Source organism: Zingiber officinale, chromosome 1B, assembly GCF_018446385.1.
Source record: "Zingiber officinale cultivar Zhangliang chromosome 1B, Zo_v1.1, whole genome shotgun sequence".
Taxonomy (NCBI): domain Eukaryota; kingdom Viridiplantae; phylum Streptophyta; class Magnoliopsida; order Zingiberales; family Zingiberaceae; genus Zingiber; species Zingiber officinale.
Window position 1 is genome coordinate 146,821,802 of NC_055986.1, and position 12,594 is coordinate 146,834,395.

The window sequence follows — 12,594 nt, forward strand, 5'->3', positions numbered from 1 at the left end:
ATAAAAAATAAAGATAATGCAAATTCTAGGATAGCTGATATGTAGTATGTAGTTAAAGATAATTATCTAAATTTAATAAAGTGGATGATTTATTTTAAATTTTAGAGATATTATAGATAAATTGATAACAACAACGTTGAAATAAAGGTATTTTAGGTACCAAAAATATAATAAAATAGTTTTTGATTTATTTATTTAATAAAATGACCCTTTTGATACTTCAATAATCAAGGTCCTCTCTTTTATTTTTATCCAAAATTAAAAGGGTGTTTTCTAAATTACCTAATTCGGTAATAATGAGGAGCCCCATAAAAAATAAGTTAAAGTAATGAAAACTGGCTGACGTGGAAGACAAAGTCAAGCGACGTATCCGGTTGGCTGAGTGGACCATGCAGGGCTGAGCGGACCTCGGGTGAACAGTACCTGAAGTCTCTTGTGCTTTTCTTGCCTTGTAAAACGTGTCAGTCCAATAAACCTATAAGACAAATATTAGCACAGTAATAATAAAGAGTAGTAATTAGATCCTGTCTCTCTGAGACCAGGATCTAGTCAAGGTCTTGATTTAGATTTCCGAAATAGACCTAAATTGGACCGACGCCTGCTGTCTCTTCGAACAGGGATACGTCCTTACTTGGTCACCCTCCTCTAGTGACTTACCTCTAGGGCTGTAAACGAGCCGAGCCGAGCCGAGCCGAGCTTTGGGGTGTTCAAGCTTGTTTGATAAGATAACCGAGCCGAGCCGAGCCGAGCTTAAAATGAACCAAGCTTTTGAAATGAGTGTTCAAGCTTGGCTTGATTTATTTTTTATGAGCTTGAGCTTGTTTGAAGCTTGGCTTGAGCTTGGTTCGTTTAGATGTTATCAAGCTCTCAATTCAAGCTTGGCTTGAGCTTGGCTTAGGCTTGGTTCGAGCTTGGCTTGGGCTTGGTTTGAGCTTGGTTCGTTTAGATGTTATCAAGCTCTCAATTCAAGCTTGGCTTGGGCTTGGTTCGAGCTTGGCTTGAGCTTGGTTTGAGCTTGGTTCATTTAGATATTATCAAGCTCTCAATTCAAGCTTGTTTGATTGTTTGAAACTTTTAATTGTTTGATTAGTTATTAAGATTGATAATTTAAATTTATTTATTTTATTTTATTATTTATTTAGCATATTGAAAGAGTTTTATTAATAAATATGGTTCGTGAACATTGTTCACGAACGTTGTTCACGAACATTGTTCACGAACGTTGTTCACGAACGTTAACGAGCTGAACACATATGTGTTCAAGCTTGTTTGTTTAGCTTAACGAGCTGTTCAAGCTTGTTTGTTTAATTAATTTTATGTATATTGAACGAACATAAACAAGCTCTTACCAAGCCGAACACCAAGCTTGTTCACGAACGCTTGGTTCATTTACAGCCCTACTTACCTCTACTTATCAGGTGTAGAGTTACCTTTGGAATCACACATCCGAACTTCGGGAATTGAACATCTTGACCTACCGTTACACATCCGGTCTTCATCCATCAAGAATCACACACCTTGACTTATCGAAATTGAACATCCGGTCTTCACCCATTGGGAATTGCACATCTTGACTTGCCGGAATCGCACATCTAGTCTTCTCCAATCAGAAATCGCACATTCTGACTTGCTGAAATTGCACATCCAGTCTTCTCCAATTGGGAATCACACATCCTGACTTGCCAGAATCACACATCCGGTTTCACTAATCAGGAATCAAACATCCCGACTGCCAATCGGGAATCGAACATTCCGTAACCTGCGCACTCGGTAAATGCATTAGATCATGATAGCACTTAACTTAAATCACTTTGTCATTCATCAAAACCTGAGTTAGACCGTTAGTGCAAATTGCACCAACAAATCCAACCTTGAAGAAGTAGACACTTGGAGGACATTTTCAAGGTAGTTGCACTCCTTGAAAATGAGAAGGATTAAATGTCTACTATTTTGAAAAGTAAAATGTGTCAAAACTTGAGGAATTAGAGTTAATTTACATTGGCACAAATAAGAAAGAGTTAAGAAATGCCAAGTTGGGATTTTGACATTTTCTTAGGAAAATGAGGGCAATCTAGGATTAATTTTAAGTTTGCCCAGATCTAGAGATACTTAGATGGATAATCTAGGTATATTTATTTATGCTAAATTATCATTATTGTTTGCCCATCATATGCCATGATATTACATTTTACATTCATTTTATTATGAAAAATATAATAAAAATATCATGTCATGTCATACATACATCATGTAGCTATAATATATTTTTCTTTCGAAAATTACTCATTTTAATGTATGTCATAAGTCATCATGCATTATTTTAAATTCTTTATAATTAAGGACAATGACATATACCAACAAGTGTGGTAAGGGAACTTATCAACAAGTGACATTTTAGGTGGATGATCATAATCTTCAAAATACCTAGATAGATATGCATGATCCCTTAGTTTAGAGCAAAACCAAAGTCTACATCTCACAAAGACTATAAGATAACTTGTATGTATTTTAGTACATATTAGATACAAGTGAGATGTTAGGATGATGAACTAGACTCAAGATGTTGATTTAGTGCATCTATTTGAGTTTTAGCTTCATCAAAACATATAGTTATGCGTTGTCCAATCATTGGGAAAGCTAATGTATAAGTTATGTGCATTTAGCCCAAAGAATATGGTTGGAAATTGATTTTGAAAATCATTTCAAAATATTTTTAGAAAACCTTGGTGTAGACTATCTTTTGATAGTAATCATCATTGAAAAGTTTGACATAAACTAGAGAAAATCATTAAAGTTTTCAAGAGTTTTCAATTTTATGTCAATCTTTGAAAATAGAAATTATTTTATTAGAAAATTATTTTTCCTTAATAGTATATGTGTTAAATAATGTCTATAAGAATTTTCATATTTTTTAGAATTTTGTAGAAATATTGGGGTATTTCTAAATTTTGGTTGAAATTTGATTTCAGGAAATTAGAAACCCAATCGATCAGCCGATCGATTGGGAGAGTTTAATCAATCAGCCGATCGATTGAATTGGATTTTCTTGTGAGTAGAAGCTTATGGAATTGATCAGTTGATCGATTGACCCTGCTTGGATCAATCAGGTGATTGATTCAAGGGCATTTTTCATGAACAGAAGCTTGCGGAATCAATCAGTGGATCAATTGAATGACTTTAATCGATTGAGTCCCAACTTCAATCGATTGGAAAGGCCGATTTTGACTATAAATATCTGATTTCATCCCATTAAACCATTTTTAGTCACATTAACCATTCCTAACCTTATGAAATTCATTTTTGAATATTTAAGAGTAGTTTTCTTGATGAAAACAAGAGTAGATTGGTAAGTTGAAGTTTAGGATGAAGTTTAGTTTCATTATTGGATTTTAGACCTAAGATCTTCAAATTTTGGGTATTCTAAAGTTTTAGGAACTTCAAGTCATTGTTAGTGCAATGACAGAAGTTTGGAGCATGTTTTGAGAGGGAGCTACTCCTTAAAGACATGAAAATAATTTTTGAAACCATAGAAGGTTGTAAAACCTTCGTCATAGTAAAAGTTCAAGGTTGAGCATTGAAAAATAATGGAAGAGTGAATATCTCCATTGTTTGAGGTTTAATGTTCAAGGGTGAGCATTGGAGACAATGAAGGATATAAGACCTTTATTGTGATGTTGTGAACAACATGTGAGGTTGTGAACACACATGGATAACTCTTCAGGAGGAGAGTTTTTGATGTGTGTCAAAGGGGGAGAATGTAGGGTTTAAGTTAGACCTTCATTACCCAAAGAGGGAGTTTGCCCTCTAGGAAAGGGAGGGAATGAAGTAAAACCCTCATTCATGCTTTGGCATGAAGAAGAAGTTGAGGCTATGGATTAGCCTAACTTAAAGGTATTGTGAAACATCAAAAAGGGAGAGATTGTTGGTGTAATTTTCCCAGGTCAAGGTTGACTAAACTTAAATTAGCTCAAGCTTGAGTTGTAATGTACGAGTTTCGATGTTTGACAATATATGAAGATTGGTTTGATAATGTATAGAGATTGCAGGAGCAATCGTCCGTTTAGGGAAATTGGTCAAGGTTGACTAGTTTAATGTGAAGAAGAGTCAAGTAGGTCAAGGTTGACCAGATACTTAACTGGGAAGTCCAACGGGGAGGTTGGCAGAAGATGAAAATCCAAGTGGGTTAGTCTTGATCAGACACTTGCTGGGAAAGTGCTGGTGAGTGAGGCCAGGCAGAAGGGAAATCCTGGTGAGTGAAGCCAGGTGAAAGACCTAGTGAGTGAAGCTAAGCAGATAGGAAATCCTGGTGAGTGAAGGTAGGTGAAAGATGTTGGAACCCCAAGGTTGTTTTGGTGTGATCAACAAGTTAAGTTAGGTCCTGCGTTGTATTTAACCTTGTGTCTAAGTGTGTAGGAGCTTAGGAGCACAGGTACTCGAGCGGAAGACGCAGCTAGCGAGAAGGATGGCACGCTGTGCGTCCGAGGGACGAGGCGCTGCGGAAGAGTACACCGGCGGACGAGAAGGAAGCGCGCGGTGGTTCCGAGGGACGAAAGCCGAAGCGGAAGATTGCTCGGGGAGCAAGAGACGCAGCTAGCGAGAAGGTCGACGACCGAGGGACGAAGACTGTGGATGAGTACGCTGGCGGACGAGAAGGAAACACGCGGTAATTCCGAGGGACGAGAAGCCGGAGGGAAGCACGCTCGAGAAGACCGGAAGTTGGGTTCGGGTGAGCCCTTTTCCGGAAGGCAGAGATCACCCAAACGAGCGGATCCGGAGCGGAAGAACCGGACCGAAGCGGATCGAACCGAGAAGCGGTCCGGATGAAAAGTCAATGTGTTGACTTTCGAGGTCCGGCGCCGAATCGACTGGGCGCCGGACCTCCGGCGCCTGAACCTTCCGGCGCCAATAGATTTTGACCAGATCGAGAATTATCTCGATCGAACGCTGGGGATAAATTTTATCCCCAGGGTGGAACCTTCAGGGCGCCACCAAGGCTATAAATATAGCCTTGGTCCGAGCTTTCATCAACTCGGAAATTTACATTCCAAACACTTGTGCGCTCGCTTTAGTTTAGCTTCATCTTTTGTGCTTTCAGCTTCTCCATCTGAAGGAGATATTTTAGTGCACGCTCATTCCTTGATTAACAACATCCTTGGTTGTAACCAAGTCAAATTGTGAGCCTCTTCTTTCTGCTTTATTTATTGCTAATTTACTTTATGCAAGTGTTACATTAAAAGTTCGAGAAGGGTCTTTTCATTTATTTTTCGGGCTATTCAACCCCTTCTAGCCGCCCAACGGTCCAACAAGTGGTATCAGAGCCGAGACGCTTCAGAGGACTAACCCGAATCGAAGCAATGAGATGGCGGATCTAACATCCACCCGCCAAAATTCGAGGGGGACTAAGTGGAAGAAGCACATGGAGGTATTTTTCGATACCGATTTTGATTTATTATCAATAATGGAACTCGGTTTTGAAGCTCCCGAGGGCAAAACAAAAAGTCAATGGACAAAGAAAGAGCAGGCCGAGTACGTGGCAAACAAGAAAGCAGAATTCCATCTGCTAACCGTACTTCCTCCACAAGAAGTCAACCGTGTCAGCACCTACAATTCGGCAAAGGAGCTTTGGGAGAAGTTCCTTGAATTACACGAAGGAACATCCGAAGCCAAGCTTGCGAGACGGGACTTACTTCGCAACCAGCTCACCAACCTCCGTCTTGAAGAAGGTGAAACAATTGCACATCTACACTCGAGGATACAGGAGCTCATCACCGGACTTTCGAATCTCGGAGAAGAGGTAAGTAACCGAGATTCGCTCAGGTACGCCTTAAATTCCTTCCCTAGAAATTCAAAATGGGCATCATTAGTAGATGCCTTTTACATTTCGAAGGACTTAGAAAAAATTTCATTAGAAGAATTTTTTTTCAACATTTGAAGTGCATGAGTCAAGATGTGCAGGAATGAGAGAGCCAAAGAACAACGTCGCCCTCAAAGCTTCGAGAGACGAACCTGAATCGGAATCTTCTCTCGACGACGAGGAAATAGTAATGATGGTAAGACGATTTCAGAAGTTATATAATTCTAGAAAAACTAACCATCCACAGGGTAGAAAGAAAAGAACGATCCGCTGCTACCATTGCGACGAAGAAGGGCATGTCAAGGACAACTGCCCCAAGCTGAAGAGCAAAGACAAGGAAAAGGGTAAGAAGCCTATCCAAAAATGAAAGGCCCTGAAGGCGACGTGGGACGATACGTCGTCCGAATCGGAAGTCGAAGCATTCTCCGGACTCGCACTGATGGCGAGTCATCAAGACGACGACTGCGATTCAAGCTCTTCCGAAATGAGCATCGAGAGCATCGATGAAGGGGGAAACACGTCGGACGAAAGCAGCAGCTCAGGGGGAGAAACGGACAACGAGATCGACAAGGTAAGTCAGGTACGATCTCTTCCTCCCTATAAAATGTTTAAGTTCGTTAAACTTTTAACAAAAGACTGCTGCAAATTAGAAAGTGAAAATAAAAATTTAAAAGTAATTCTAGCTAAGTCTTGTCCTTTAGAAGAATATGATAAATTAAAATTGAAAAATGAAAAATTAGAATTAGAAAATCAAAATTTGAAAATTCAAATAGATAACTTAGAAAACTATGCATGTTCATCTAAAACCAATTTTAGAAGATTTAATAACTTAAATTGGTACTTTAAATATCACCCGGGACAAATTAGGAACATTTCAAGGAAAAATGTCCCTAAAAACTTTTTAGTTAATCCAGTAGGTTGGAACCTATATTGGGTTCCTAAATCATGCTTAAATTGATTTTAAAATTAAAATTAGCTCTTTAAGTGAGAAAATTAAACAAAGAATTTCCTTATGAGGCTTTGTCTTAGGAAGTGGTTGTTGCTCCAATAACCAAGAAGGCCTAGTGCCTCGCCACGACCTGGAAGCCAAAATATTGAAATAAATATTTAATTAACTTACTAATAAAGCATTAATACAAGAATTAATTAGTGCTAGAAAAAGGTTATTCAAAACATTTTATTTCAAATTAGAAATTGACTTACTTAGGTTTTTTTACTAAGTCAATTTTTTTTTAAAAAAAAAAAATTTGTAAGTTAGGATTTTTTAAAATTCAAAAATATATTTTTTAAAATATTCTCAAGAATCATTTTTTTTTAAAGTTAAGAATTTCTTTGAAACTAGAAATCTCAGCTTAAATTACTTAGAAAAATTTTCTAGATTTCTTAAAAACTTAGAAATTTATTTAGAAATACTTTTTCTATGTCTTATTTTTTGTGATCAAAGGGGGAGAAGGGAAAGTATAAGTCTAGGGGGAGGTAAATAGATTTAATTTGATTTTATCTTTTCTATCTTTTTACACTTAAATTGCAAATTAAGTTAATTTACTCAATGTTATTTTATGTCTATTTTACCCTAACTTAACTTGGGTTGATCACACCAAAAAGGGGGAGATTGTTGGAACCCCAAGGTTGTTTTGGTGTGATCAACAAGTTAAGTTAGGTCCTGCGTTGTATTTAACCTTGTGTCTAAGTGTGTAGGAGCTTAGGAGCACAGGTACTCGAGCGGAAGACGCAGCTAGCGAGAAGGATGGCACGCTGTGCGTCCGAGGGACGAGGCGCTGCGGAAGAGTACACCGGCGGACGAGAAGGAAGCGCGCGGTGGTTCCGAGGGACGAAAGCCGAAGCGGAAGATTGTTCGGGGAGCAAGAGACGCAGCTAGCGAGAAGGTACTTAGAGCTTTGGAAGACAAGTGTTGTTGCACTTTTCAACTGGTCCAAAGACATCTACAAGATATAAGAGATCAAGCAAGAGGGGTTTTCTATTATATTGTCGTGTATTTACTTCTTGTTTTGAGTTGTATGCTTATGGGAGTTTGTACGAAGTTTCTCCACCTCCGGATTATTCCGAGGAGTGTTTTTGTTAGTGAAGAGTGTGTTCGTGAGTGGATCCTTGGATTAGTCACCTCATCTTGAAGTGGATACCAAGTAAATCTCCTTTGTTAGTATTGTGAGTTTGTTGTGAGGTTTTCCATTGCATATCATCCTCTTCGACGTAATCAAATAAGCGAAATGAGCTATTCATCACCCCTCTAGCTCTGAAGTGACCCAACAATAAGGACTGGGCTATTCGAGATCAGACTTACCATATTGGAGGCACTTTCAAGACCTTTGAAGGTGCCTTCTATGCTCAATAAAAGGAGTGCTCGAACAAGCCATCAAATAACTCACTCATACGAACATCTGCACTTCTGATTGGACTTTCAAACTCTCTGGCTTCCTGGTACAACTCTTTTGTGACTTTGTTGCACTCGTCTACCACTAAGAGGCTGCCTAAACACCGAGCTCAAGCGGACCATCTTCGAAAGAGTGTTTGGTAAACTTTCATTTGTATACGTAATTATTGAAATAGGATAAGGGCAGTATGTTGCACTTGTTCCGACTTTCTTTGTATTTGATTAATTCCCTCTTATGGAAGTACTGGAAGAGGTATTTTAGTGGATTACCTATCGATAGGTCCGCGGGACCTGGGTCTTAGAGTAAGAGTCACCGAAGGCTCCGAATCAAGTAAAAATCTTTATGTTCGTGTTCTTTCATTTTTGTCTACTTTTCTGTAGCATACTTTTTTAAAAAAAATGGAAAAGATAAATTTTTCAAAACCACATGATTCACCCCTCCTCTCATGTGCGACTCGAGATGTGCCTACGCCTTGAGATGCATGTGCGAGCACCATGTTGACACTGTAAAAGGGGGTTTCCAGTTACAGGGAAAGGTATGCACAACTTGGTTTTCTATATCTCTTAGCTACAGTTCTCTATTTCTTGAGATCGTAAGAGACTAACTTGAGCGCTGGAGGAAAAATATCGGGAACCCCTTCCCGATCTGACACTGGCGCTTTTGTGTTACAGGGCTACGCGGAGTCTTCACCGCATCAATGTCGCAGCCACATCCCCGGCTTGCTATCTTTGTTGTTTCTGGACAGGATTATATTTGGCGTCGTCTGTGGGAAGCTTACCTGAATCTGAAATGTAAAAATGGAGGACGCTGGATGACTCACCACCATGATGCTGACGAAAAAGGAATTGGACATGTTGATACAAGCGCGAGGGGCTATGATGTTGGAGCAGTAGCAGGTACTAGCTAGTCACCAAGTAAATAAACTCACGCCATTGGCAACAGGCCAATAGGCCGATCATAAAGGTCGAGCAAAAACTGCCGCCGCTAGTCTGTCGAACAACAAGCCGACTGACACATTCAGAGAGGCACCAAATGCACCGATCACTTACCACCGAGCATTGTTCCGCACCCCTTCAGAGGCACAAGGCCGAGTGGATAGGGCCCAAGGATCCACATCAGAGGAAGCGCTCGCTCGAGACGAGTGTAAGGGTAAAGCATCAAGGCTCAACGATTCTCCCGAATGGATAAATAGTCAATTCTCTTAGGAGATCCTGAACAATCAGTTGCCACAACATTAAGCGCCACTAAAAATCGGAGAATACGCGGGGGTGACTGACCCCGAGGATCACCTCATCAAATTCAATAACATGGCTGTTGGTGCAACATCCCTCAGGTCAAGGTTGACCTGGTTGACCAAGCTGAGTCTTGGTTTGAGTTTAGATGTTTGACAATAAGATATTGATTGAAGAAGAGTCAAGTAGGTCAAGGGAGTGACCGGATACTTGACTGGGAAGTCCTAGTGAGTGAAGCTAGGCAGATGGAAAGTCCTAGTGAGTGAAGCTAGGCAGATGGAAAATCCTAGTGAGTGAAACTAGGTGGAAGTCCTAGTGAGTGAAGCTAGGCAGATGGAAAGTCCTAGTGAGTGAAGCTAGGCAGATGGAAAGTCCTAGTGAGTGAAGCTAGGCAGATGGAAAACCCTAGTGAGTGAAACTAGGTGAAAGTCCTGGTGAGTGAAGCCAGGCAAGGGAAAATTCAGATGGATCAAGGATGATCAGACATCTGGTGTTGGGAAGTCCAAGTAGGTCAAAGGATTGACTGGATACTTGGCATGAGGAAATCCAGATGGGTCAAGGTTGACCAGACATCTGGTGGAAGTCCAAGTAGGTCAAGGGAGTGACCGGATACTTGGCACGACTAGAAAAGTCCAAGTGGGTCAAAGGGATTGACCAGACACTTGGTGGGAAGTCCTAGCAGGTCAAAGGAGTGACCAGATGCTAGGCATGATGTACCAACGGGTCAAGGTTGACCGGATGTTGGTTTGGGAGTCTTGGAACTTGGTTTTGGGCAAAAACCAAGTGCTGGATCGATCAGGGGATCGATCCAGGAGCTGGATCGATCCAGGCTTTTCCCAGCGAACAGAAAGCCTCTGGATCGATCCGTGGATCGATCCAGATGTCCCAATCGATCAGTGGATCGATTGGGACGCGGCTGCTTCGCGCGATAAGCGCTGGATCGATCCATGGATCGATCCAGGCATTTTTCCCAGAGCACAGAGGCGCTCTGAATCGATCCGTGAATCGATCCAAAGCCTCCCCGATCGATTGGGAACATTTGAATCGATCGGGTTCCGACCGTTGGCGTCGATTTAAGCTGCAGGCGTGCGATGGCTGCGGCATCTCTTCTCCGATTCACTCCAGATCTTTCGCCAACTTCTCCACAGCGCTCTCAAAGATCAGATCGCCAGTTCTTGAAGGATCTTGGAAGCTTTCCAAGTCAAGAGGCGGATCAAAGGCAAGAAGAGAAGCTAGGGTTAGGGTTTTCTGTACTCATTGTAAACTTTGCGCTTGTATTTAGTTTCCCTTTCCTTTCTTCTTGTACTGAGAGTCTTGTAGGGCTTCTCCGCCCTCGGTAGTTACCGAAAAGGAGTGTTTTCATAGTGGAGGGTGCGTGCGTGGTGTGGATCCTTGGATTAGTCACCTCTTGTGAGGTGGATACCAAGTAAACCAACCTTGTTAGCGTTGTGTGTTTGTTTCTGTTATTTTCCGCTGCATATCCTTGAAGAAACAAGCCACGCCGAGCGACGAGCACGCGACTAGCTATTCACCCTCCCTCTAGCTACTTTTGGTCCTAACAAGTGGTATCAGAGCGAGGTTGCTCTTCACCGGAATCATCGCCGGAAGGGTCAAGCATAACAAGAAAAGCTAGAGGGTGAAGAAGTTGGAGCAAATTCTTCAAGTTCAAGACTTTATCAAGCTCAACTTCAAGATGCAATTCCAAGATGGACTTGGATTTGACACAAGGGTGGCTCCACCATACACTTCTACGAGTTTCGATTCTTGGAAATCAAGAATCGAAAATTTTCTTATGATGGAGATAGAGCAATGGTTTGCTCTAATGGAAGGCTTCAAGGCTCCAAGAAATTCAAAGGGCAAAGTTCTCAAGAGGAGCAAGTGGAGTCAAGAGCAAGTCCAAAGGTGCGAGGCTAATGACAAAGTGACCAAGCTTTTGGTCAATTTATTGCCAAGCACCATCCTTTGCAAAATTGGAGAATTTGAAGATGCAAAGGAATTATGGAGCAAATTGGACAAGCTTCATGAAGAGATCCCCTCCACTGTACAAGATCATGAAGAATCCAGAGAGGGTGACTCTTTGGAGCAAGACCAAGAGGAGGACTCCGAGGTTGAGAGATGCTCAACCTCCGAAGAAGAGGAAATCCAAGAAGCTTCATCCTAAAGGGAATGCAACGAAGGGAACAAGGAGGGAGCATACTCCTTGTTTCATGTTCAAGATGATGAAGCCTCCACCTCTAGGATTGAGGGGGAGCAATCCTTGGTGACGCCGGATCAAGAAGAAGGAGAAGCTTCTACATCCGGGTCAAGTGAAGAAGAAGAAGATGGTGCCACCTCCGAAATTCAAGAAATAGCAAATGGAGGAGCAAGTGCCATCCCTACACAAGAAGGTATAAATGTTTCAATTAAAAATAAAAATCATATAATATGTTTTGAGTGTAGGGAAAGTGGGCACTACAAGAGCAAGTGTCCCAACTTGGCCAAGAAGAAGGACCAAGTGGCACAAAAGGGCAAGGAGAAGCCCAAGGAGACCATCCCCGGAACAAAAAGGAGCAAGGAGCACATTGTGTGTTTTTCTTGCAACCAAAAAGGGCATTACCGAAGTCAATGCCCCAAGGGAAGAAGATGGTCAAGGCTCAAGGAGGCATTAGTCAAGGGGAGCCTCCAAGGTAAAGAAGAAGGTAACATTTATTGAGCCTACCTTTACATTATGGTAAAAAGTATGATAGTTCTAACTTTTATCATTTTAATGCGATTTACCATAAGAATAGGAAGCATGAGGGCTTTAAGGAAAAGCATGTGGCCCTACATGCCAAAACTACTACACCTAAGGCTAGGAATGTAGGTAAAAGTCTAGGCAAGAACTCTAAGGATTGTAGCTACAAGCCTAGAAACAAAAATGCTCATGAACTTAATGGAAAAACAAAAACTAAGGACTTAGTGATGGAAAATCAAGTCTTGAGGTCAAGACTTGATAAAATGGAAAAGACCCTAAAAAAGATGGAAAATATCCTATTAGGGCAAAAAGAGCATAACCTAGGTTTAGGGGTACAAAAGCCATCAAATGGCCATAGAGGTTTGGGATACAAACCAAAGGCTAAGAAGGATGTGCCCACTT